The sequence below is a fragment of the Dromiciops gliroides genome, chromosome 3 (genome assembly GCF_019393635.1).
Source record: "Dromiciops gliroides isolate mDroGli1 chromosome 3, mDroGli1.pri, whole genome shotgun sequence".
NCBI lineage: Eukaryota > Metazoa > Chordata > Mammalia > Microbiotheria > Microbiotheriidae > Dromiciops > Dromiciops gliroides.
Window position 1 is genome coordinate 220,458,717 of NC_057863.1, and position 26,694 is coordinate 220,485,410.

A 26,694-nucleotide genomic window follows, 5' to 3' on the forward strand; every position below is an offset into this window, starting at 1 on the left:
AAGTTCATTACTCCCCTAGCCTGTGCTCTCATCTGTAAGTAGCCCCAGGCTTATTTGCTCTTTAAACCAGAAGCAGAATTCTGTCTCACTAAGGTTGCTAGCTTTGGGCATGCCTGTACCCCTCCCCCCCTGGGCTTGACACTCAAGACTCCTTCCTGGTTCCCATCATGGCCAAGACAACCTAGTTCCACCTCATTGCTAGAAGCAACCCCTGTAATCTCCCCCAGCCAGCCACTGGACCCTCTCACCAGACTGTGAGCTGAATTTCAGAAATAACTGCAGCTGTAGCCAATTCAGAAGCTCTGGAGGTCTCTTTGTCTCCTGTAGGCTGCCTGGGGCTGGATCTGTGTTGGTGTGGCCTGGTTCTAGGCTCCACTCCCACCCCAGTACAACAGACCTTTCCTGACTACCTTCTAAGCCATCTTTGTCTGGAAAATTATCTCTTCCCATCCTTTTGTTGGTGCTGCTACTCTAGGAATTGTCTTATGGCATTATTTGGAGTTTTTTGGAGTGATTGTGTGGGCAGCTCCAAGAGGTTACTACCTTTCCTCTGCAATCTTGACTCCACCCTGGAAGTCTCTCATACTTTTTTCCACTACTTCATTGAAAGATGTTTTTTCTAATAAAAAATGTTTCCCGGGGCAGCTAGATGGCGCAGTGGATAGAGCACTGGCCCTGGAGTCAGGAGTACCTGAGTTCAAATCCGGCCTCAGACACTTAACACTTACTAGCTGTGTGACCCTGGGCAAGTCACTTAACCCCAACTGCCTCACTAAAAAAAAAAAAAAAAAAAAAAAAAAAAAAAAAATGTTTCCCATGGAGAAAGCATGTTCAAAGAATAGAGATCTTCCTTCACCTCTTCTCATTTTAGGAAATCCATTTTACTACTTCTCTCTTTGCCATATAGAATGTTTGAGAACACTAGGAATAGGGAAGAGAAAGGCCATGTAAACTCCACTTATACATCACTAGAAGTGTTCTATGGCATAAACATTTAAGGTAAGCATTCTTCCAGATCCCAGGTATACCTGTACCCCAGAAAGCAGAAAGCACAACAAAAAAGAAAGAAAATATGAATAGGCCAAAATACAATGGAAATGAAATCCATTTCATTGGTTGATTTGGTCAGAGATTTAGAAGTAGAAAGGATTTTAGAAGTCATCCAGTCCAACTTTTATTATTAAAAATAAGGAAACAGAGGCAGAGTGAGATTAAGTGACTTCCCCAAAGTCTAACAGCTAGTAAGTATCTGGGGTGAGATTTGAACTTAGTCTCCTTGATTCATCTAGCATGCTATTCAAATTATTCATATTCAGTATTTGCAGAAAACTATGCATTTGCATAATGGTTGATAATAATTTCCACTGTCCGCCTCATAGGGCTGGTGTGAGGATCCAAGGAGATAAGGCATGTGAAAACACTTGGTAACCATGGAGTGCTGTAGAAATGTTTTATCACCTTTATTATAAGAAATCATAAGAAATGATCAATTTCTATTTACAGGGGTGATTTGCACCAAAGGATTTCTTTATTCCAGGATAAAGAGAGCAGCTCTAAAATTCAATCTAATTGAGTAGAGTTCAACAAATATTTGTGAAGAAACTTATTGGATTTACAAATGGAGTCCCTATCCTTAAAATCCCATCTACTAGTAAGAGTTATATAATTATTTCACAATGGACAAAAAAATAATAATTCAGAAATCAGGGAAGCCATTCTGGAGGAAGAAGTCCTCAATAGTGTAGAATATTAATACACTATAGTATAGTGTAGTATGGTAATATAGTAAAAAGAACAGATTTGGAGTTAGAGGAGTTGTGTTCAAATCTTGCCTCTGCTATTTATTACTTGAACAACCTTCTACAAGCCATGTGAATTCCTTAGGTCTTCCTTCCCTTATCTGTGATGGGAAGGAGCTGGATTTGATGGCCTCTAAGGTCTCTTCTAGGGCTAGATCTCTAATTTTGTAATAAACTTGTTTTGGAATTGAGGGTAACAGTTATTTTAAGGGGGATTTATCTTTTAATCTAGTCCTGATTAGAATTAGCATGATTGACATAATAATCTTTTCCTGACGCTCCCAATTCTATGATAATTAAATACTTAGGGGCTGCTAGGTGGTGCAGTGGATAGAGCACTGGCCATGGAGTCAAGAGGACCTGAATTCAAATCTCAACTTAGATATTTACTAGCTGTGTGAGCCTAGGTAGGTCACTTAACCCCAGTTGTAGTAAATAACTGGGGCCATCTCCAAACATCCTGATGTATATCTTGCTATTAGACCCAGATGCCTCTGGAGGAGAGAGTGAGGTTAGTGGCTTTGCACAGCCCTCCTTCACTTAAATCTAATTCAATGCAAGTCATGACATCATCCTTAAGTCATGGTCCTCTTCAAGAACAAAGGAAAAACAACAATAAGTAAATGCTTCACAATAACTGTATTTTTTGTTTTTTATCATCATTCTCTACTGATTAGGTCGTAGCTTTAGTAGTTGCTTAAATTATTTGGTATGCCCCAAAACTTTATCATCCATGGGCTGAACTTTCAGTGACATATGTAAAGAATTAATTGTTATTTGAGGTTTTTATGCCTCATTGAGCATTGGCCTGGGGCTCTGCAAACCACACAGTGCTCCACCCACGGGTTGTAGCCCTTGCCAGGGCTCTGGCACCTCATGTCATCACCACTTGCCGATGCCTACATGGGCCTGGCAAAATTATAATGATTGGAAGCCTAGTGAGGACAGTCATGTGACTTTCAGAGCAGCCATCCCATTGGCTGGGACTGTGTGGGGGTGTTTCTAGGTTTGAGGGAGAATTGGGCATTCTAGGTAGAAGCTGGAAAGCCACAGGCGTTCTGCTGCATATTTTCAGCTGTTCCTGGGTGGTGTTATTTTTCAGATATTATAATTTCCCTTTCCCCATTTATATTCCCTTTCCCTTGATGCTACTGATCCTCTTTGTGTTTTTTTTTTAAGTTTGTTCTTGTTAAAATAAATCTTGTTCTGTTTTGAGGGAGGCTGCCGGTTTCCTTCCTTGCCCCAATATTGTGGCGAGCCACTTAGCTAGCACTCCCCAATTAAAAATTGGTCCCCACACATATTTTTATGCACTGGAAGTGTGGTAAAAATTATTTGTGGTAAAGATTAATATCGAAAGTTTTAGCTGAGTCATTTGGGAGGGGCCACACCTGGCCCACCCTGAGATTGCAAATGCTACTGAGAAGCTTTTGAAGGACACCCAACCTCCCTTTTTGAGGGAGGAAAACTGAACTTGACCGGAAGGGAGGGAACTTCCGGTGGGAGGGGCGTGTTCAAAAGTTCACACTCTTTCGGCCTGGCAATCAGTCTGGTAGCATTTGGGGACCTGGCAGAGGCACGTGTTTTGCTCTGTTTTGGGTGACTACTGAGTAGCCGTAGACTGACCAGGATCTAGTGAGTTTTATAAAGGAAAATCCTAAATTCTTTTGAACTAGCTTAATTGGGAATGCTCTGGGATTGCATAGGCTAAGCTTAGAGTTAAGACTATCTATCTCTATTTCTACTTCCTTATTTCCTTAATTGGTTTCACCTTTGTGGTTTAATTAATTCCCAAGTAATAAAACCTGATCCTTTATGCACTAAAGCTCAGAGGCTCCTTTTCTGATTGGCCTGGGAGGAATATATAAAAAGGAAATAAGGGAAAGGGAAATTATAATACCTGAAAAAATACCACCGCCCAGGAATCAGCTGAAAATATGCAGCAGAACGCCTGTCGCTTTCCAGTTTCCACCTAGAATGCCCAATTCTCCTCCCTCAAAACTAGAAACACCCCACACAGCCACATCCAATGGGATGGCTGCTCTGACAGTCACATGACTGCCCTCACTAGGCTTCCAATCATTATAATTTTGCCAGGCCCATGTAGGCGTCAGCGAGTGGTGATGACATGAGGTGCCAGAGCCCTGGCAACGGCTACAACCAGTGGGTGGAGCACCGTGTGGTTTGCGGAGCCCCAGGCCAGTGTGCGCCAAGGCATGAAAACCTCAAATAACAAACAATTAATTCTTTACATTCCCTGCTTTGTTTCATCAAGAAACACGGGGTGTTTCCTTGATGGAACAATAAACAATAAACAAATAATTTTTTTTAAATTACAGAATATCATAACCAATGCTAACAAACAATATACTAATAACAATATAGGAAAGGGAAAATACATATTACAGATGATGTATATAGTAACAGAAGGAAAAACAAAAATGCCCATTTAAAGTCCTTAAAATCTTGACTTCGAAGGAGGGTTGAGATGTCATCAGGGGAACTGGACTCTGGTCTGGATTCTGGCTGTTTCTGGATTCTGGTTGTCTCTGGAACTGCTGGATTTTCATTAATCTTTAGCATCGCATTGTCCAAAAATGTTCAAATTAAACAATAAAAGTTCTTCAAAATATACAAAACAAGTTTAAACTTGATATATATATATAGCATATTGGAGTCCCCCCTTTGGAGGATACTCATATCCATACGCAATACAAAATTGAGACAGTTATGGCATTACTAACACTTTTTACCACTATATATCTGGATCAAGGTCAAATTTAGTTATGTGTCCATGATGACATCTGAAAATGTTATGGAAAGGTTATCATACCACATCTCGTGGTACATAGACATCTAATAATCGTGCTAGGCCTCAGGTGGATCGATTCTGACCATGCCACCAGATTGAGTGAAGAAGCCAAGTTAAGTTAAACCAGGTGCATGCATTAGGGCGAACATGACAGCAGAACATTTTTGGAGTGAGAGAGGAAGAAATTGGACTATGTCCAACAATTGTGCTCTACATAGCTGCTCTCATAAGCAAACTATGGACTTCCTGAATGTATTTGGCTGTTCTCTCAGCCTCTATTATCAGGGTATCTTACATGTACCTGTCTCTCCTACCATTGTACATATATTAAGATCATTGTAAGAGCAATTAGTTTCTGAAATGGTAAGTTTCCATAAATCATAAATCTCATATTAATTTCACCAAAGACAATTTGATGGTAAAAATGCATGCTACACTGCATAACTTAGGATATACTTGAAATATATATAATCCCAAACCATACCCAGAGTATACATAGTCACAATAACATACAAATGATAAATGAATGTAAATGGCTGATATTATTAAACATTATTACAGAATCTTCATTAAGCAAGTAAACCACATCATCTTGTCCATGAATTCTCTATCTAGTACAATGACTACAACAGATACTTGAAATGATAAACAATTTATCAAAAGTAAATAAAATATCAGCAAGACTCAATATGTTCATTAATTGCCTTATAAATCAAGCAATAAGGTTCAATAACCCTTTGTAGAAGACAGAGCCATGTGCTCTTGGTGAAGAAGTTCTTCACCTGTAGGAGGAAAAGCTTGTTTAAAGTAAAAGCTTATAATGCTAGAATTTGGGGTACACCACATTTTTTAAACTGGTTCCCCAATTCTCTGCATGCCAAAGTGGATGGAATTAAAGAAACTATGATGGCAGGATTAGGAACTATAGCATGTCTGGGAATAACATAATTGTTAATAGCTCTAAGATCTTGTACAAAACTATAAACAGGTTTGCCATCTGGGCCAGGCCTGGGTTTTTTAACTGGCAAAATGGGAGTATTACATGGAGAATGATGGCATGGGACAATAATACCCTGACTTTTCAGAGCCTCAATTATAGGGGTGATCCCTTCTATAGCTTCTTTAGACAATGGATACTGTGGAATGGATGGAGGCGGTCCCCCTTTAACTTTAATAGTAACAGGCATAGCAGATTTAAGGAGCCCCACTTTAGTAGAGGATGAGGCCCATAGGGACTCAGGAATGTCAGAGGGGATTTTGGATGTATCCCGTACTGCTCCTTGAGCATCTGCAATCAAATTGGTAATAAATGAACAGTATCCTCTGGCAACCACAGAGAGACAGCCCCATCTGGAGCACAAGATATGGTTGCTCTAAGTTTACAAAGGAGATCATGACCTAATAAATTTACAGGGGCATCGGGCATAAGTAAAAATGAATGTTCTACAGTTAAAGACTCCATAGATACCATGCAAGGGGTTAATTCTGCCACTCTTTGGGACTTACCTGAGACTCCTACCACATTTAAAGATCTAATACCATTGCATCCAGGGTCTGGTTTACACGCTAAGACTGATTTAGAGGTTCCTGTATCTAACAGACAATCATAATACGTGTCCCCAACTTTGAGGGTCACATGGGGTTCGTTACTCTAGGGAGGTGAATGGATTGGTACATGAGGGTTCAAAAATACAGGATAATGCCATTCTGGAGAGCAATTTGGAATTATGCCCAAAGGACGATAAAGCTGCCCATACCCTTTGACCCAGCAATACCACTTTTGGGTCTTTTTCCCAAAGAAATCATGGAAAGGGGAAAGGGACCCACATGTACAAAAATATTTATAGCTGTTCTTTATGTAGTGGCAAGGAATTGGAAGTTGAGGGGATGCCCATCAATTGGGGAATGGGTGGGCAAGTTGTGGTATATGAATACAATGGAATACTATTGTGCTATAAGAAACAATGAGCAGGAGGAGTTCAGAGAAACCTGGAGGGTCTTGTGTGGGCTGATGATAAGTGAGATGAGCAGAACCAGAAGAACATTGTACACAGTATCATCAACATTGAGTGTTGATCTACTATGATGGACTATATTCTTCTCACCAATGCAATGGTACAGAAGAGTTTCAGGGAACTCATGATAGAAGAGGATCTCCAAATCCAGGGGAAAAAAAAAGAACTGTGAAGTATAGATGCTGAATGAACCATACTATTTCCTTTGTTTTTGGTACTGATGTTTTTCTATTTTGAGGTTTTTCATCATTGATCTGATTTTTCTCTTATAACATGACTAATGCAGAAATATGTTTAATGTTATTATGTGTATATATATATGTGTGTGTGTGTGTGTGTGTGTGTGTGTGTGTGTGTGTGTGTGTGTGTGTGTATATATATATAAAACCTATATCAGATTACCTGCTGTCTAGGGGAGGGGGGAGGGAGTGGAGGGAGGGAGAAAAATCTGAAATTGGAAAGCTTGTATAAACAAAGGTTGATAACTCTCTTTACATGTAACAGGAAAAAAATAAAATTATTAATTAAAAAATAAAAAAAAATTCAGGATCTGGAAAAGTAAAGCTTTCTGTATTTATTTTCCACTCCTCCCCTGGACACCGTCAGTCCTGTGTCTCCCTCTGAAGGATTCTGGAGTTACTCTGATTCTGATTCTGTCCTTCTGTACCTCCCTGATAGGGTCTACGAGTATACTGATTCTGGTTGTAATAAGGTCTATAATTATCTTGGTTGTTTCCTTTCTGGTAAAAATTTCCATAATTATTCTGGTTTCTCCTGAAAAAATATTCCAGACCCTCAGTTACTGCCCACCTGAGTTCTTACTTTCTAATTCTACATTCTCTCAATGAGTGTCCTTGTTTTTCACAGTACTGACACACCTTAGGGGTTTTGTCCTGACCTTTAAATGCCTGACCTGAAAGTACTAGTGCCAGAATGCTTTGCTTAGCCGTATTGTCTTCATTCGCCTCCAAGATATAGGTGGCAATTTCTTTAAGCCTTTCTACAGCCATATCTTTCCAGCCTGGAAACTGTGTCATAAAAAAAAAAAAATATGTATTTCTGGCAATGATTGATATACAAATGTATTACGTACAATATAGGAATCTTTTAAGTCTAGTGGGTCCAGTCTTGTAAATTGCCTAGCAGCTTCACAAAGTATATCATAAAATCTATTAGGTTGTTCATTAGGCTCCTGAGCAAGTTTTAAAAACTTTTGCCAGTTGTCAGATTTCTTAGAACAGGATTCCATTCCTTTCAGTAGCATTTCCCTAGCATTTTTTAATTCTTGGAATTGCTGTGGATCATTATAATCCCAGTTTGGCTCCTGGAGAGGCTACTCTGTTAACTCTTCCCCAGAAGCCACCAAGGAATTTCCTGCTGTGACAATATCTGCAATTTCACTTGGGGATAGTATAATTTCCATAAGGCAAGTGACATCAGCCCAAGTGGGTTGATATGTACTAAATATAGACCTTAACTGCAAAATTACTGACTTTGGATTCTGATCAAACCTAGGTATAAATCTCTTCCATGCACACAGATCCTTTGGACTGAATGGGCTATATATTTTATGCTGTGCTCCTCTGCGGGCTGTAACATTCTGTAGGGGGAGCAGTTTCTGTTGATCTGATTCTAAAGACTGGTCTAAATCTGTTTCTGAACTCAGGTCATCTCCAATAGAGGGACCTGTACTGATATCCCTCTAAACACGTGTTCTACTATGATCATATCCCTTTCTCTCTTTACAATGTTTTTGGAAAAAATACCACATTGCAATAATGACAATAATGAGAATAAAATTTATAGCCATTTGAGTTATAATGATAGTGGTATAGTAAAGTTCTAATTTAGTTGTAATGCTTCCAGTAATATTGTATATGTGCTCAGTGGGAAAGACAAACTCTCCCATACCATTATTCTTTTTTTTTTTTTTTTGGCAGGGCAATGGGGATTAAGTGACTTGCCCAAGGTGACACAGCTAGTAAGTGTCAAGTGTCTGAGGCCAGATTTGAACTCAGGTACTCCTGAATCCAGGGCCAGTGCTTATCCACTGCACCACCTAGCCGCCCCCCATACCATTATTCTAAAGAGTTTTTACTGTGTTTGTAAGAAGGAAACCAACAATGCCATGAATAAGTATTGAGCAAGTCAACAGTTTAAATCGGGACAATATGCTGTCCCAAAATATGCCAATTAGAATATACAAAGAGGGAGCCAACTATTCAATCATGGTGCAGTTCAAAATAAACCGGCTTTTCTCTGACCAGCAAGATAAATGCTAAGGTTTTCTTAAGAGCAAAGGAGATTGCCTAAGGGGGCAGTGGGGGAGGGGCAAGAAGGTCCCCCAGGTTAGTTGGCTCATGGCCAAATAAGGGAGAGGGGGCGGGGTTAAAGAAATTCGCTAGGTTAATCAACTCCTGGTTGACTCGCAAAAAACTGTGGGGACGAATTTTTAATTGGGGAGTGCTAGCTAAATGGCTCGCTGCAATATTGGGGCAAGGAAGGAGACTGGTAGCCTCCCTCAAAATAGAACAAGATTTATTTTAACAAGAACAAACTTAAAAAAAACCCACACAAACAGGATCAGTAGGATCAAGGGAAAGGAAATAAAATGGGGAAAGGGAAATTATAATACCTGAGAAAATACCACCACCCAAGAATCAGCTGAAAATATGCAGCAGAACGCCTGTTGCTTTCCAACTTCCACCTAGAATGCCCAATTCTCTCAAACCTAGAAACACCCCACACAGCCACATCCAATGGGATGGCTACTCTGACAGTCACATGATTACCCTCACTAGGCTTCCAATCATTATAATTTTGCCAGGTCCATGCAGGTGTTGGCAAGTGGTGATGATGTGAGGTGCCAGAGCCCTGGCAACGGCTACAACCAGTGGGTAGAGCTCCATGTGGTTTGCGGAGCCCCAGGTCAGTGTGCGCTGAGGCATAAAACCTCAAATAACAATTAATTCTTTACAGGTCTTAATGCATACATTTGGGAACCTAGGGTTCACATTATTTCATGGTGATGAATTAGAGGTAGGCTTTAATGGAAGAACCCTGTGTTAGATATAAATGTACTAATAGAAGTCCTCTGTTGTTTTAAATGTTCTAGGTTTTCTATGTTTGCCTCCACTGAGAGGCACAGACATTGCTCAAGTAGCACCTGACATAATAAAAGGTCCTTTCTAAAATGTCTTTGGATGCACAGGATTTTATCTTGTGCCATTGATTTCACTTAATTTAATTCAACAAACATTGATTAAGCATCTACTATATCTACTATCCTGTTGTAGGCTGTGGGAGATATGGGGACAATAGTGAATTTTTCACTCCATATTCTGCTAAAGGAAAACAAGTACACAAATATAACCCAAAGGAAGCTGAGAAAGCTCAATTAATATTTTTGCTCTCTCAAATATCTCGGATAGGTTATAGCTGGTTGTCTTGGCTTCAAAAAGTAATAAATTGGGGATCCTTTTGAGGAGAATGATTTCAGTGTTGAGATCCTAATAGCTTCCCATTTGTCAATAAAAATGCAGATGATTATCTGTCTTTGATATTGTCCATAATTAAAGATAATATTAATTGTCCTTGGTGTTATAGTCCACATTTGTTCATGCTACCTACTAAAATGACAAATGGAAGAGCAAGAGCTCTTCCCATGTTCTAGATTGTAGCCAGTCAGTCAAGTAAAAATCTGTTTACTAAACATCTAGAATGTGCAAGTCATTATTAGAGATATAAAAAGGGGTAAGGTAGTGTCACTGCTTCAGGCAGCTTATTATCTACATGGCAAAATAAGGTATCTATGCATGGGGTGGGAGTGGAAAGCTAATGTTATCAGCAGTGAGCTATATAGGAAAAATGAGTGGGAGAAAACACATTTTATACCCATTCAGAGGTGGGGACATATGGTTTCACATTGGGTTGTTCAGGTACAATCTCATAGATAAAATGAGATTTGAACTTGGTCTTGAAGAATTGCTTAAGATTTTGACAAGCAGAGAGAAAGGGAGATGCGCATGGGTGGGAATGTGGGAGAAGGGGTTGGTGGTAGACACTATTAGCAGTGATATGGAGGTGTACAAAGATTGTTGCTGTTCAGTTGTTTCACTTATGTCTGACTCTTTGTGATCCCTTTTGGGGTTTTCTTAGCAAAGATACTGGAGTAGTTTGTCATTTCCTTTTCCAGCTCATTTTATAAATGAGGAACTCAGGCAAATGGCATTAAGTGACCTGTCTGGAATCAAAGTGTCTGAGGCCAGATACGAACTCAGGAACATGAGTTTTCCTGATTTCAGACTGTAACAATTGGAGTGACGCCACCTGCTGGAGAGTTATTGTACGAAAGCTCCATCATGAGGAGAAGGCATCTGAGGGCTTGGGAGGTCAGTTCCTTAGCATCTGGAAGTAAGGTTTGATGTTTCTGGTTGAGACAGGAGGCTTGTGGGACAAAGAAGGGGCGAGGCTCTCTCTCTTTCTTCAGGACTCTCATGGAGAGTGGAGCAGAAATGCTGGCTCCCTGAGATATATAGCTGAATTTGGGCCTCTTTCTCTCTCTCTCTTCACCAAATTCTTATTCTCCTTAATAAATGCTTAAAAATCCAAACTCTTGCTAAAGCTTCTAATTTATTGGTGACCACTCATTAAATTTTTAGACAGACTAGCTATAATTTTAGCCCCTTAAAAGGTCCAGTACTGATAGACCTTGTCATATCTGTCTCACTAGTTTGATTCCCTCCAACACTGCTAATCTCCACTAGTTCATAGAAAGGTTACATTTTCTCTTCCATATGTATATTGCCAGCTTCACTTACACAGACAGGCATTACCCATATTGTATTACCCCAACCAACATAATTTCAAAATAACATAATAAAAGTTATATAACCAAGCCTTACCAAAACATGACCCATATTTGTTATGTAAGTAGCTCAAATCAGACTTAGTGATGACTCTTATTCCCTATCCTCCCTAGAGAAATTGCTACAATTCCAACATGGTGATTTTCTATTATATATTCTCAAGGCTCTGATTTCCTCACCTGAGCTGAATGAATAAATGAACGAACAAATGAATGAGTAAATGAAAAAAAATATTTACTATGTGCTAAATGCTGGAGATAAAAAATTATAGAGTAAGGAAGGCAATTTTTGCTTTCAAGGCATGCATCTAATTGAGGAACCAATACATATAAGAGAATTCAGCTTGATGGCAGAGGGAAAAGCCCAGTGGTAGCTAGGATGTGACATCAGAAGGTGGAAAAGGGAAAGGGGGAATTGATAGTGAGGTTTGGAGATTTGGACTGATGAGGAGAACTGAGGAGGCTTGAAGAAGGTCTCTCTGCATTCTGGCACCCATTAAGATCTGGGTTTATAGTGCAATTTTATTCAATGTCATGTTTTTCTGGAACCAATCAATTGTATTTGGTAGAGTGAGTGTATATGGTGGCCTAGATAAACAGATAGAATAACATACATTATATATATATATATATATATGTATATATATATATACTTAAATATGTATACACATAGATATATGGTATTATTGTAAATAATTTAATGACTTTTAAAAACATACATAGCAGGAGTTGTCCATTCCAATGAGTGCTATTAACTTCACATTCTAATAGAATGACGGCTCTGGATATACCATTAGAAACCACCTAGTCTGACCTATTCATCTAGTAGATGGACACAATTAAATAAATATTTGTTGATTTATTGAGAAAACGGGCACAGAGAGATTACTTAACCCAAGTTGCATAGCTGTTAAGAAGTAGATCAAGTACTTGAATCTCAGTTCAGCAATTCTATGAGTTACCAAAAGTTATGTCACTTGGGCGTATGCTCAAACAGTTCCTATAAAGGTGGAAAGGCTTTGACTTTACAACTCCAAGACCAGTCATGTTACCATGGCTCAAAGCACTATTAAAGGCAGCTAGATAGCACAATGGACAGAGCAGAAAGCCTAGAGTTAAGAAATATTGAGATAAAATCCAGCTTTAGACATTTATTGGCTATATGATTCTGTATATTTCACTTAAGCTCTTTCCACTTCAATTTTCTCATATGTAACATTGGGATAATAATAGTACTTCCCTCCCCTGGTTTTTATGAATGTCACATGAGATGTTTGTAAAGTGTATAGTACCTGGCTTATAATAGGTGCTTAATAGATGTTTGTTTTCTTCTTTTCTATTAGAATTTTTTTAGGGGAAATGCCCTCAGATTTTCTAGCACTTTCTTCTTAATAATAATCATAAAATATTTTCCTAGATTTATAATTAACTTTTATATTTATTTTCTCATTTATTTTTACAACTACCCTGTGAAGCAAGTGTTAGAAGGGACAATTATCCTCACTTTATAAATTGATATTGGAGAGCTTTTGTCTACCACATGCCAGAGCAAAAGTTTAAAACCCAAGTCCAAGTCCAAGCTCTCTCCACCATCTTATATCCTTGATATAGGCAAGTCTTAGTCTTTCAAAGATGGATTTGATTTTTGGAAAATACCCAAAAGTCATTCTGAGCCAAGCCTCATGAATTAGTTGGGTTATCAGTTGAGGTTGATTCCATTTTTGGTCAATGAGATGTGGTTGTAAAGTATTGAGGCTAATTTTCTTGCATGGCTCATAAGCTGACTCTGAAGACGTCTTCTAAAAAGACCATTTCCAAAAGCATTTTGAATACTTACAGCCTTAATTTAAATACAAAACCTCCCAAGGTAATTACTTTGAAGGACAACATTGAATTTTTGAATATATGAATTCTAATAGGAGGTAACATGAAGTAGTGGATAGAGAGCCAGCCTCTGAGGTAGACAGACCTGGGTTCAAGTCTCACCTTTAACACCCACTGAATGCATGATGCTAGACATAAAATTCTAAGATTATAAGCAGCAGAAAATTTGCTGACCTCCCTTGGTGGAGGTAAACTTGTATCTGGACCCCCCAAAAAGTTGTTTCTTTTTAAAAAATCCCTACTTTAGAGTCTATGTTTACAGTTTGAAAGCATATATCCTTCATTTCACATTATAGTTGCTTATGAAGATCAGTGCATTGAAATTTCTCTTTGGAAACTAGAAAAATGTGATCACAACAGTACATTTTTCATGCTGCACATTTTGTGGCATATTAGACAGGTTTCTGGTTGAGTAGGCACATTGTAGAAAGGGCACATCAGGTATTCTTGATCTAGTAGTCCGAAAAGGGGCTGTGAGAATGTTTACCCTCCCACTTCAGAGAAAACAGTCATATGATTTGTGGGTTTGGCAATTTGGCAATCTGGCAATTAAAAAAATTAGTATTTATCTAAACTACGAACATAGACTTGAAAATTTAGCTCCTATAATAGATATTCATCCACCCATTTTGCAAATATTTATTAAGCACTGAAATGGTCCTGTCACTTCCCAGCTTAAAATATTTACATCTCATCATTACATCAAATAAAGTTTTTAAAAACTGACAGATTTATGGAATGTTAAAGCTAGAAAGAACATTAGAGACCATCTCATCCAACCATTTCATTTTACAGATGAGGAAATGATATATGGTCATAAACCTTTTAATCAAGTTCTTTCATGATTTGGTCCCTACTTAACCCAAACAGTTGGAGGAGGGAGGAAAGTACTTTGGAAATCTCAAAGTACTATACTCTTAATATTGCTATCATTTTTTACCTTTATATATTTATTTCCCAACATTCCTTTGAATATACTCCACCTGCCCATCAGCAGCCAATTGGACATTTTGAACTGGAGGTTTTATAGGCATCTAAAGCTGTACATATCCAAGACAGCTCTCCCCAAGCCCACTTATGACAAGACTATCATTTTCCTGATGGAGCTTTTTTCCACCCACCTACAACATGAGGGTATTTCATCCAAAAGAAGATGAAGGTGCCTCCCATTACCTAATTGGGTTCAGATTCTTTGATAAAACTTTCTACTCATCCAAGGTCATAACATGACCCAAACACATCAAATTTAGGTCCTTCAGACTTGGGAGATTTCTGTTGTCCATTACCCTATCTTGTCCTGATGACCAGATTGTTTCTATAGAAAAATAAGTGGGGGCCATGTCCAGAGAAGCTAAGTTTCATAATTTTCTTGTCATATATGCTTCTGGTATTTTAGGGCAAATTAAACCTCCTTTTTTTTATTTTTTTTTTATTTTTTCTTTTTTTTTTTAAACCTCCTTTTTTAAACTGTTCAATGACTGTTGATTAATTTATTCTGCACCAACATCAAACTTGAACTAAGAAATACTGCCATTAGAGCTGTCACCCAGTTCACCCAGGTTCACACTCTTGTGTCATGTAAGACACTTCACTCTTACTCACCCCACATATCCAATCAGTTGTCAAGTCTGATGTTTCTTTCCACAACATATTTTAATAGTCTCTACTTATAAACCCACCATTTTAGTTCAGACTCTTAATCCCTCTCATCTAGTCTTTAATAGCTTCCAAATTGTTCTCCATGCCTCAAGTCTCTTTTCACTTTAATTTATTCTCCACATAATCTTCAAAGAGTATTTCCTAAAGTGCAAATCTGACCATGCCCTGCCTCTCTACCCAAACATCATTGGCTCCTTATTACTTCAAGAATAAACTCTTCTGTACAGCATTTACATCATTTAATGATCTGGCTCCTTCCTATCTTTCCTAACTCATTATACATTACTCCCTTTATGCACTCTACAATTCACCTGAAATGGTTTTATTACTTCTCACACTTGATACTCAAACTCTCACCCCTTTTGCATTGGGAAGTTCCTCCCTGTGTTTCCATTTTAGCCAGTCTTCAATCCACTCCCAGTCATACATCTAGTTTTTTTGTTTTGTTTGGGGGGGGGGCTACTTCTAGCTTTCTTGACTTTAACTTCTTTCTTGACTTAACAGGTTGGAGCACAGACACATCTCTACCTCCATCCCCTTCCTTACTTTTTTTCTTTTATTTGTTAGCTTCCCTAGTTGGAACATAAGCTCTCAAGCACTTAATAACCCTCCTTTCCTAGCTCCTTCTTTCTTTTTTCTTTCTTTCCTTCCTTTTTTCCCTTTCTCCTTTCCTTAATTTTGTCCTTTCTTCTTTTTATTCTCCTTACTTTTTCCCTTCCTTCCCTGGTTAAATGTCAAATTCTATATAAGCATACCCCTGATCCACCTAGCTGTTAGTGCCTCTTTCCACCTCCAGATTGCCTTGTATCTGTGTAGACTTCATATATATATATCTATGCCATCATTATCTCTGTGTAATATACATGTATATAAATATGCATTATGTAATATAATATATACACATATGTACAAGCATACATATACATGGATTTGTGTATAGGTATGTGTACATGTAGCTGAGATATATAGATATAGAGATAGAGATAGATATAAATGTCTGTGTGTGTGTGTGTGTGTATGTGTGTGTGTGTGTGTGTGTGTACATAAAATCTCAGTTAGGTGGTACAATGGATAGATTATTGGGCCTGGAATCAGGAAGACCTGAGTTTAAATTTGGCCTCAGACACTTAATAGCAATTCACTTAAAGTTGTTTGCTTCAGTTTTCTCCCCTGTAAAATAAGCTAGAGAAGGAAATAGCAAACCACTACAGTATCTTTGCCAAGTAAACTCCAAATGGGGTCCTGGAGAGTGGGACACGACTGGAACAGCTGAACAACAACAGATATACACATGTATAAACACATGTATTTATGTATATACATATGCATGGATATGTGTGTATGTATAATATACACATATACACGCAATATATATGCTTTGCCTAGAATATCCTTTCTTCTGTTTGTTCATCAAAATCCTGCCCATCCTCCAAGATCTAGCTCAAATTTAAATTCCTGAGGGTCAAATCCTGCCTCTGCTACTTACCACCTATGTGTTTTTGAGCAGGTCATTTATCTTTCCTGGGTTTCACTTTCCTAATTGGTAAAATCAATGGAGTTGGGCTAAGGTCTCTAAGCTCCCTTCTTGCTCTAAAATCCTATGTTTCTCAAGCCAAAAATGATTTTTCTCTTTTGCATTCCTTGAATCCGTTGTATTTGTCCCATTCATAAAGACTGCTTTGACATGTAATTCTCCAGGTGCACATCATTCCCTCCACTGTAAGTTCTTGGAAGCAGGGATTGTATCTTGTGTTTCTTTGTATACCTAGAATAACTTACTATAGTGCTTTGAACACAGTAGACTTTTTAGTATTTGCTGAATGAATGAACAGGATTTATGAAGCAAAGGCACTGGCATTATTTAGCCTGGATATAAGAAGACCTATGGACAAATTAATCTTATATTCAAAGACTACCTTCTAAAATGTGCTAAGCAAATCTATATTTCCTTTCAGGATAGGCACTTAGGGAAGATGAATCTAGATTATGCAAATGGTAGAGATTTTTGCCAATAAGTATTAGATACTGAAACAAGTCAGAAAAAATATTGAGAAATCTGTGCTTTCAAAGGTTTTGAAAAATGATCATTTATTGAAGTATGGCCCCACCTGATATCAAGGGGATGGTCAAGATGACATTGTCTATGACTCTATTTTTCATGCAATCAATACTAGGCATGAATTCCTTTAAATGTCATAGGAAGGGACTTCAGGTAAATTCTGAAATAATAACAAAAGGCAGAATACAATGAACTCTGAAGATAAGTCCTGTTATGGGTGATTTTTTTGTTTTTTACAAAAGGAAGCTAGAGATAATATATATGACTATAGTGCTGACTATGGTTAAAAGCACCGACTTTTAATGCTTCTTCACCAGTATACTAAGAGTCTTAACCTATTAATGAGAAGAAAATGCATAACCATTCATCTTTCTTAATTTAAGAACAAAAATATTGGTGATAGCCTGAGATACCTTTAAAGTAAATCAAATGAAGGAATCCAAATCAGTTTGTAACTAGGCAGTAGACAAATCTAGTTGTTCAAGTTGTTAAAATTTAATTAACAAAACTTTTCTAATTATTTTTACAATGCCTGGGTGACCTTACATAGCAGATCTTATACACAGAATTAGTTTGTTTGTTCACTCCTGAGTGTCTGTTGTGTCGATTATAAAGTTTAGGATAGACCAACGAGAAATTGAATGTCATAATAAGAATTATTGATGACAGTGATCTTTCTGAGTTTCCCAAGTCTATTTTAATATGGAAATAAATGGCCCTTTTCCTTAATTGAAGAAATTGGAAATAAATCAGCCAAAGAAGAGCCAGACACCTTGCTTTCCTAATGTTTCTGTTCAGTGGTGAGGGTCATGATTTTCCTTCTCATCCATGCTGTGCTTTCTTTTTCATACCCATCCCACCTACCCTCTTTGACCCAAAGTATATCAGATCCCAACTACTCATTTCATATTTGACCAATATCCCATCTTCTTTTCATTAGATTATTCCCCTAATCAATTATATATGTATACATACATACATGCATACATACATATATGTACACACACATATATACATATATATATATATATGTGTGTGTGTGTGTATTCCTTTGTTCATAAAATTAAATCCAAATACTTTGCAATGGCATTAGCCTTGAAGAGACTTCCTTCAATAGAATCCTCAACTCTCAAATTGAGAAGAATCATAGTCCATCTACTCCAACATATACCTGAACAAGAATGCTGTCTATAGCATAACCAATTCATCATCCAGCCTTTACCTGAAGACTTACAGTGACAGGCAACTCACTGCCTCTTAAAGACCCTATTCTACTTTTGAATACCTCTAATTGTTGATCTCCCCCACTTATGATAATCATAAATCTAACTCTCTGTAACTTTTATTAATTATTTCTACTTCTGTTCTCTTGGGCATGCAGAACAAATTTAATCCCTTTTCATTTTATCAACCTTGAGTTCTCTTTTTCAGGCTAAGAATCCTTAGTTACTTCAGCTGATTCTCCTATATCTTTAGGACTTTTGCCATCCTGATTGTTCTCCGCTAGATGTTCTCTAGCTAGATCAAGTACTTGATAGAGCTCTGGACTTGGAGCCAGAAAGACCTGAATTCATAGCCTGACTCAGACATTTGTTAATTGTATTACCTTGGGAAAGTCACTCAATTTCTTTCTGCCCTAGTTTCTGCAAATATAAAATGAAAGTAAAATAGCGCCCACCTACCTCAGTTGTTGTGAGGCTTATACGATAATATTTGTATAGATAAGATACAATTACTAAAAATTTGTAAAGGTAAGATTTGTAAAAGATATTTGTAAAGAAGTTTGCAAACCTTAAAATGCATATTAATATGCTTAATATGCTTGCTATTGTTGTTATTATTAAATTTTGATATCCAAATGGAGGATAGCAACCCTGATATGATTTCAGCAAGGCAGAATATAGTGGGACTATTCCCCATCTCTCCTCCTCACCCCCAGTCCTACATGTTGTGCCTGTCTTAAACCAGCCTAATATAGCAATAGAGTGGTCATATCCTCCCTATTCTACCTCATTCATCTCCCACGTTTCCCAAGCCCAGTCTTCCCTTCCAGGCAAAGTTTATTTCCTTTGAATATGCTGATTTTATTTCCACCTCAGTGTCTTTGCTTCTGCTTAAAATATCTTTCTTTAGCCATTGTGTTATTCCACTTTTATTTATATTTCTAGTCCCGTCTCAATTTTTTGTAAAATCTGTTTTCCCATCTTGCTAACATTTAATCTCTGGCTTCTTCATTTTTCACATTTCTAAAATGGGAATAATAATAGAACACCTGTATTTCAGGGTTGCTATGAGGACAAGTGAGATAATATTCATAAGTGTTTTGCACAATGCTATATTTTGTTTGGTCATGAACTCTTTTAAAATTATTTTATTTTATTTGTGGTATATAAGTATATTTTATACACATCTCAAACACAAATATAATATACATACATATATGACATATATAATGGAAATTTTCTACATTATTACATTTAGATATACCTACATATATTCCAATACATATAACTTAGTATTTAAAATTCTTAAATAACTGTTTTATAAATAACATATACATATCAATTTATATAAATAATTTATATGACAAATTTGTTTAAATATTGTTACTATGTGACCTATATAACTCATAAATGCACAACATATATATTTTTGTGTATGTATATAAAAACATATATACCTCCTATACCTTTCCAAACACACCCATCCCCCATCTTTCCAAATTAAACATTTTTATTTATATTTTTTTCCTCCCATCTCTATCCCTCCTTCCCTCCCTCCCTTTCCCCCCTCCCTGAGGTGGCAAACAATCTGATATTGGCCATACATATATGATCATGCAAACATCATCATCATATTTGTCACTTAATGAATGAATGTGAAAAATGGCATACTTCACTTTGTTCCATCAATATCAGTTCTTTCGTTGGAGGTGGATAGTTTGGTTCATTAATATTCTTTGTCTTGGATTGTCTTGAATCATTGTATTGTTGAGAATAGTCAAGTCAATCACAGTTTTTCATCGAACAATATTGCTGTGTCTGTGTATAGTGTTCTCTTGGTTTTGCTCACTTACCAATATATCATTTCATACATGTCATTCCAGGCTTTTGTGAAGCACTTATTTTTTGAAATAATTTATATAGTATTGGGATTAATTGTTCTTTAAAAATTTGGTAGAATTCACTTGTGAATCCATCTGGTCCTGGAGATTTTTCAACTCATTCAACTTCTCCTTCAAAAATTTAGATGCTATACCATTTGGTGCTTTTTGTTAAGCATTGATATGACTTTATTGTCCATATTACCTTTCAGCAAAATATAGTTTCCTTCTTTATCTCTTTTAACTAGATCTATTTTTGCTTTTGCTCTGTCTGAAAACGTAATTGCTACCCCTGCTTTCTTTGCTTCAGCTGAAGCATAATAGATTTTGTTCCAACTCTTTGCATTTACCCCATGTGTATCACTCTGTTTTAAATGTGTTCACATTTATAATTATGATGACTATTTCTCTGATTTTTTCTACCTGTTTGTCCTTTCCACTCAGACCCCTCACCCTCTTCTTTCCCACAATTGTTTTATTTATGATCACTGCCTTCCCCAATATCCCCTCCCTTGTATCAGTCCCCTTTCCTCCTATTATCACCATCCCTATTTAAACTTCCTTATAGCATAAGAGAGATTTCTACATCAAACTGAGTGAATTTGTTGTTCCCTTTTTGAGCCAACTTTGAAGAGAGTAAAGCTTAATCTTTGCTCATGTCCCCTTTCTTCCCCTCCGTTATGATAAATTTTCATGCCTCTTTGTGTATGTGTGTGTGTTCTCCCCTCCTACTTCTTCCATGCAATTTCTTTTATAGCTGTTTATTTTGTTTTCTATGGTGTATCATCAATTTCTACTTATGATCACAACATCTGCCTACATATACTCTTTATAATCATTCTTATATTAGTTTTTTATACTTACAAATATTATCATACCTTAAATATTACCTGATGATTACAAGCTCTTTATATATACCCGTAATTGCACTAAAAATTACTTTTACAATAAAGTTATTGAGACTTACAAATATTATCTTATCATAGGGAACTAGAAACAGTATAACCTTTTCTTAGTTGTTCTTTCTTGTTTCTTATTTACCTTTTTATGTTTCACTTGAACCTTGTCTTTGGAAGTTACATTTCCCATTCAGCCCTTGCCCTCCTCTCTTTTTTTAAATGTCCATTTTTCCCCCTGAAAGATTATATTCAATTTTTCTGGGTATGTAATTCTTGGTTGTAAACCTAACTCCTTTGCCTTCTGGTATGTTATATTCCAAGTCCTGCAATTGTTTAATGTGGAAGCCACCAAATCTTGTATTATTCTGACTATAACTCCATGGTATTGAATTGTTTCTTTTTGGTTGATTTCAATGCTTTTTCTTTGATCTGTGAGTTTTGAAATTTGGCTATGATGTTCCTGGGAGTTTTCATTTTGGCATCTCAGGTTATGATTGGTGGATTCTTTTAATATCAATGTTGCCCTCTGCTTCTAATATTTCAGGGCAATTTTCCTTGATAATTTCTTGAAAGTTGTTGTCTAGGCTTTTTTCCTGGTCATAGCTTTCAGGTAAACCAATAATTCATGAACTCTTTAGGACCTCATTTGGGGTTTTCTTGCCAAAGATAAAGGAATAGTTTGCCATGTCCTCCAGCTCACTTTACAGAAAAGGAAACAGACAAGCAGGATTAAGTGACTTACCCACGGTCACATAGCTAGTAAGTGTCTGACCCTGGATTTGAACTCAGGAGTCTTCCTAATTTCAGGCCTTACACTCTATCCAGTATGCTATTGAGGTGCCCCTTATAGTGCTATATAAAAGTTTGCCACTGTTATTCTATTGTAGAATTTGACAATATATTACATTCACTTAAACACTCTCATGTATACAAACATACAATTTCCTCTATTTATCTCATAATTTAAAGTGGCCTTGGGCATCATCTATTGAAGACTTTACAGGTTATGAATAAAGAACCTAGTTTCGTAAATACCTATTGAACTGAAAAATCTGATTGAATTGAATTTTTGTCTTTGATTCTATTTTCCCTTGCTGGCCCTTTCCAACCACAGTCTTGGGTCTGTATCTAATAATTCTCCTGGCCCTAGCTGGTACAATTCCTCAGGTTCTACTTATATCTTTGGAGCCATCACATAAGTGCATTCAAGTTCAAGGTCCTATGCTAAGAAATCAAAGGACTCCAAGAAAATGGTTCTTTAAAACCCTTGGCTCAGGGGGCAGAGCCAAGCTGGTGGAGGAAAGACATTAAATACACAGAGCTCCTGACACAATTACCCCCAAAACAGCAATAAAAAACCCTGGAGCAGCAAAACCCACAAAAAGACAAGCTGAGATTATTTTCCAGCCAAAGACAGAATAGAAGGGGCCGTTCTGGGATGTAAGCAGAGTCCAACTCCATGATTGCACCTACACAGACCTCAGACATGCTGTGTCAGAGGAACTTACCCCTGAAAAAACTGCCCTTCCTCAAATCTCTGAAGCTTGGCACAGTGTGGCTTGGAAGTAGGGCCCCATTGTAAGAGGAAGTTAAAAAGCAAGTAAAAGATGGCAAGATGAGCAAACAAAGAAAGTTGAGAACTATAGAAAGATTTTTTTAGTGACAAGGAATATTAAGGTGCACCCTCAGAAGAGGATAACAACCTCAGGGCCCCAACATCCAAACCTTCCAAGAAAAATATGAATTGGTCTCAGGCCACAGAAGTGCTTAAAAGGGACTTTGAAGAGAAAGTAGGAGATATAGAAGGCAGATTTCCATGGAGGAAATCATGGAAAGAGAAATGAGAGTAATTCAGGAGAGTCATGAGAAAAAAGTTAGCAGCTTCAAAAGCCAAATGGAAAAGGAGATAGAAAAGCTCTCTGATGAAAATAATTTCCTAAGAATTAGGATTGAACAAATGGAAGCTAGTGACTTTATGAGAAACCAAGACACAGTAAAAAATCCAAATGAATAAAAAATAGAGGGAAATATGAAATATCTCCTTGACAAAACAGCTGACCTGGAAAATAGACCCAGGAGAGATCATTTGAAAATCACTGGACTACCTGAAAACCATGATCAAAATAAGAGTTTAGACAGCATCTTCCAAGAAATTGTCAGGAAAATTGCACTAATATTCTAGAAACGGAAAGTAAAATAGAAATTGAAAGAATCCACCAATCACCTCCTGAAAGAGATCCCAAAAGGAAAACCTCCAGTAATACTATAGCCAAATTCCAGAGCTCCCAGGTCAAGGAAAAATATTGCAAGCAGCTAAAAAAAAAAAGGAATTCAAATACTGTGGCACTGCAGTAAAACAAGATCTAGCAGCATCCACCTTAAAGGACTGGAGGGCATGGAATATGATATTCCAGAGGGCAGAGGAACTGGGACTATAGCCAAAAATCACCTATTCAATGTGAGAAAAAATGGGATTTGGCAGATACTCAAAGACCCACTTGGAGATTAATCTAAACTGATTGAAATAAGTGAGAGTGATTGACTTTTCTGATTAGCCTACTTAAAATTAATCAGATTGTAACCACACCTGGCCAGCCCTTAAGATGGTATTGTTCTAAGAAGCTAAGGACTTTGAACTCAACTTGAGACCACCTTCAAGTCCAGTGAACCAATGGATTTAGATGATGCCTACCAATCAGCTTGAAGTAGTGTGTAAGGACGGCCTCTGCTCCAGACCTATAAAAAGCTTCCACACTCAGTTTATGGGAGAAGTTTGTGGTTGAAGCAGGCTCATCACAGAGGACTTGAGGAAGAACCATACCAGGCTGGAGCTCTAGGCTAGATAGGCCTTTTCTTAACTTTCTGAACTCCATGTGTTTTCCTCTTTACCAATTCCTAGTATGCTTTAAGAAATGCTTAATACCAAAAGATTGGTGCTATGCATTTCTAATTTAAGGTGGCCACATATTTAGATTTTAAACATCACACCAACAAAACTGTGTATAATCTTTCAGAGGAAAAAATGGGACTTCAATGAAAAAGAGGACTCTCAGGTATTTGTGATGAAGAGACCTGAACTGAATAGAAAATTTGACTTTCAGATACAAGACACTAGAGAAGCATAAAAGGTAAACAGGAAAAAGAAATAATGAGGGATATTAAAATATTAAACTGTTTACATTCCTACATGGGAAAATAATATTTCTAACTCATAAGAACTTTCTCAATATTAGGGTAGCTGAAAGGAATACACTTAGAGGACACAGTTCTGAACTGAATATGAAAGGATGATATCTGTAAAGCATTTATTTTTTGTTTATCCTTGTTCTTTGTGGGGCAGGCAGAGTGGGGTGTCATGTCTGGGGCTGGATGTGGGCTTGGGGATTCCTGGGTCCAGGGCTGGTACTTTGTCCACTGTGCCACCTAGCTAACCCATAATGACATCTTTAAAATAGGGTTGAGGGGTGGGAAGAATGTACTGGGGGAGGAAGAAGGGGTGAAGTGAACTGGGGAAAGGTAGCTCACATAAAAGAAACAAGAAAATGCTTATGGAGGGGAAGGGAAAAGGGGAAGGAATGGGGGAGTGAGTGAAACTACCATCAGAACTGGCTCAAAGAGGGAATAACATACATACTCAAGTGGGTATAGTAATATTTTTGTCCTGAGGGAAAGTGAGAGGGGAAGGAGATGGGGGCGGGAGAAGAGGAGAAGGAAGGAAGGACAGATTGGAGGAAGGAGCAGTAAAAAGCAAAACACTTTCGAGAAAGATGAAGATGTTCTGCATTACTGCACATGCATGACATATTGAATTGCTTGATTTCATAGGGAGGGTTGAGGAGGAAGGGAGGAAGAAAATTTAGAACACAGAATTAACTCAAAGACCTTAATCTCATCAGAGTTGGCTCAAGGAGGGAATAACATACACACCCAATTGGTAGGAGTAATCTATCTAACCCTACAGGAACTTAGGAGGGGAAGAGGATAAGAAGGGAAGAGTGAAAGAAGGGAGGGCAGAGCCGGGGAGGGGACACTCAGAAGCAAAACACTTTTGAGGAGGAATAGGGTAAAAGAAGATAGAAAATAAAGTAAATATCATGGGAAGAGAATAAGATGGAGGTAAGTAGTTGTGATGATTGATTATAATGGCAAAACATATGGCACCTACTTTGCTAGGCTATTGTAAAGAAAATTCTTTGTCAAATTTAAGGTATTATATAAAAGTTATGATGAACAGAATGCTATCAGAAAAACCTGGAAAGACTTACATGAACTGAAGCAGAGTGAAATGTACTGTATATAAAATAACAGCAAAAGTGTAAGATGATCTGCTGGGAAACACGTGGTTAGTTTCAGCAATGCAATGATCCAATATAACTCTGAAGGACTTATGAAAATTGCAGTCCATCCACAGATAAAGAACTGATGGTAACTGAAAACAGATTGAAGCACAATTTTTTGACAGTTCCTTAATCTGAAATTTAGTTTTTACCTGTTTTCTCTCACAACCTAACTAATGTGAAGTTGTTTTCCATGACTACTCATGTATAACTTATATTGAATTGATGAGTTCTTGGAGGTGGGGGATGGGAAGGGAGGGAGGAGGAGTTGTTGGAACAGAAAGTTTTAAAAAATTGATGTCTAAATTTGTTTTTACATGTAATTTGGAAAATAAAATTCTAAACAGAGAAAAACAACAACAACCCTTAGCTCTTTGAATTTAACAAAGTCCTTCCAACCTTCAAGGCATAAAACAAAGCCTATATTCATCCATTATTTGTGTTGTGCCAATCAAAGGAGGTAAGGGAAACTGCTTGAGAAATGTCTCATCTAATATTGAATTAAAGTTGGACCATTATAAAAAAGTGTAATATACTGAATAAAGCAAGACAAAAGCTGTGTATGTGAAACTGGTTAATTCATTTTCATTGAATAAACATTTATTAAGCATCTGTGCAAAGCATTGTATTGGGTACTAGGGACAGAGACCTTTCTAAGAAAAAAAAATCTATATCTTCAAGGAACTAGGATCTAGTGGAGGATGGAGGATGAGGTGTGTATACAAGTAAATATAACAGAAGGCTGAATGTCCTGATGGCAGAGTTAAAAGAGTTAAATAATTTCCTCATGGTCACATAGCTAGTATATACTAGATGCAGAACTATAACTCCAGTCTTTGTGACTCAAAGGTTGGCCAACTGCCTACTCTGCTGTGCCCATTTTTATGAGTGATGCTAGGATTAGAATGAACAGAATTGACTCTTATAGGGAAACAAGCTGAAATCCATTTTTAGGTTCAAATTCGATGTTGGTTTTGAGGATAAATGATGTAGTAAGATTATACTTAAGGTTGAAAGACCTGGATCCAAATTCAAACTCTGTCAGTGACTTGCCATGTAACCTAAGACACAAGTTATTTCTCTTTTCTGGGACCTATTTTCCATATCAGCAAAATTAGGGCATTGAAAAGATGATTTCTAAGAGTCCTCCAATTTCTGACAATCTGTGATTCTAGATGATAAAATTTGTTGACAGTCTCAAGGGCAGTTATGGAAACAATTGAGGCAGAAGCATCAAATGGAATAATAGAGAGGGCCATG